Raw genomic sequence first — 2,612 nt, forward strand, 5'->3', positions numbered from 1 at the left:
ATGAAAAAAGTTATAAACCATTAAAACAAAAAATGCAACAAAATTTACACAAATTTATTAGTTGTCAACATAAAATATGATTATGAGGGTCTGTTTTCCTTCATTTGTTTTAAGTGGTTTCCCGTCTACACCACCGATGGTTCTTGATTTTAATTCTTACACTGGACATCCCCCGACCCTGTCATAGTCTCAAGGAGATAAAAGGTGTCACTTGAGAAGGAAATGATTTTCCACCCGATAGAAGTTTTGTTGTTAAGAATACAAAAAATATAATGGCCTCTTGCGAGGATTGTATACGACGTAGAAGACATTGTTCCTGATCCAATTCAACCGTCTCTCAGCTACTCATCGAATGCAGGCATGATCCATTTTTGTCCTTGGGTGATCCTAATATTCTGGGACTTTGAAATATGGCTCGCAGATTCGTGAGGGTGATCTGACATCCTGCATCGTTCTGTGTGATCAGAGAAAACAAGACCCTATTGACGCAGTCAGCGTCTAATTGCATAATCAGCTCCCACCCATCTGCAATTATATGCGCATGTGTAATTTTCCAGTCAATTGCGGGTTTTTTTCAAAACAAAATTTTCAGGTCATTCTGTTATGTACATCTGGCAATAGGCTAGTAATGGAGTGTTTGGGTTCAGGTTGGGGTGATGCTGATAATGATGAAGATGAACAACAAACTGAAAACAGGAGCTGGTCGGAAAAATACAAGTAAAAGGGGATTAAATAGGGTTTTATATTGTCTTCATTCAAGGATATTATGCCACAAAGATTGTATTATTCTATTTAATGACCCCATCCTGGTATGTTTGTTCAAAGACGAGGGGGAAAGGAGATACCTTTGAACTTTATAAGGTACATATGGCTACATGGAGTTTTATTTTACCCTATCACTCATCATAAGTGCACGGAGTGGCCTTGTAACAAAATAATAGGCGCGAACAGACCTCGGGGGTTAGTTCCTTTGGAACAGTAAATATATAACAACTAGGTAATGTATTTATTATTTGTATTGTGATATTATAGGTAGACGAAGAACCCAAGCGACTTCACAATGTCTATATTCTAGGTATAGTCATTGCATCGTATATCAAAGCTACGGTTGTATTTTTTTTATAAAGGATCTGATATGCCCTGAGCTCACGTATTAAACAGTTAGAAAATATATTAGAAGGTAGTATTTATTTATAGGTAATCTTTACGTATGTAATGTGTGATTATATGGAAGATGACGGCGGTATAAAGAATTTAAAAAGGAATATGGCCAGTTAAATGATTTCTCCTCAACGATGTCTTTTGGACTGTTCACTATGCTAGACAATAGGTCGAGACGAGAGGGGGAAGGGGGGGGGGGGGAAGAAGAATACATTGATTTTATCCAACATTATTTGTCCAGTGCTACTAAGGTCAGTCACAGCCCGTATCTAATCTTACTAATAGATAATCCTTCATTTCAAAAAGGGCTATCACTTAAGGTACAGATAATCCTTTATATCATATCTATATCGTAGTAATTATAATTACCCTTATAAGCGTAAGCAAAAAGACCAAAGCAAAGGTTAACCACCTTACAATTGGTTATTAAATAAATAATAATTTACAAGTACTATGAGATTTAGCTGAGAATGGTAGTGGAAGTGGAATTGATGCATTTAGGAAGCATTTCAAGTCCTTTATTTACAGGTAAGTCATTTAGAAAGCATATTTCATGTAGGAGTCAGCACTGATGTGTACAACAAGTGTCAATATTTTATTGATGTATCAATGCATATTAATTAGCTTTAAATCCAGCATTAAATTAATTTAAAACATGCATCAGTTATTAGTTCCACGAATCATAAAGTGACAACCCATATTATAATGTAAGTAAGAGAATAAGAATTAAAACATTTTCAATACAACATTAATTGTACTAAAACATACTTGAGGTAGTTATACATCATAAAATTATGTGAGTGATAGCTACATAAATCGAAAAGAAAAGAAAATTAGTTCACCTAAACTTAAAGAATTAGCAGTTCAAAAACAAAAACAGTTGTTATGTGTTTTATGTAATTAGTGAATGAAAAAGGTGGGGCAGTAATGTGATGAGCTACCATGGTAACCATGTACTCAGTATATATTGTTACACATTTGGCGAAACAACTTGTGGTGCGTTTATAAGTAATACGGAACACTAAGCGAAATCTTCTTGAAAGATACCGACATCCCTTTTCTAAGTTAGATTCAAGTTCATTGTGGAGATGTACTGTGGTTTCTCCAAGACCTATAGCAGCTATGCCATCAATGACTCGATTGTTGTAATTTTGAGTTGTGTGGGTAATAAATGGAACATCTTTCTTGTAATGGTTGTAATCTTCAACATATTGATCAACTCAACTTCAAAGATACATTGGAGGGGCCAGGAGAGGCAAATCATCAAAGGTCCTGCAGTAACATGAATATACAGGAGAGACACCCTCCACCTGGTTTACAGCCATTTAAGATATACTCTAAAACCTAACACAATATCCACTGGCCGTGTGTAAAAATTGGACGACTCTGCCAAACGTCACCTTTTCCTTGCGAGTTTTGATATCCATCAATACCAAATGTAATTGGCCATA

Source organism: Gigantopelta aegis, unplaced genomic scaffold (genome assembly GCF_016097555.1).
Source record: "Gigantopelta aegis isolate Gae_Host unplaced genomic scaffold, Gae_host_genome ctg4794_pilon_pilon, whole genome shotgun sequence".
NCBI classification, from domain to species: domain Eukaryota; kingdom Metazoa; phylum Mollusca; class Gastropoda; order Neomphalida; family Peltospiridae; genus Gigantopelta; species Gigantopelta aegis.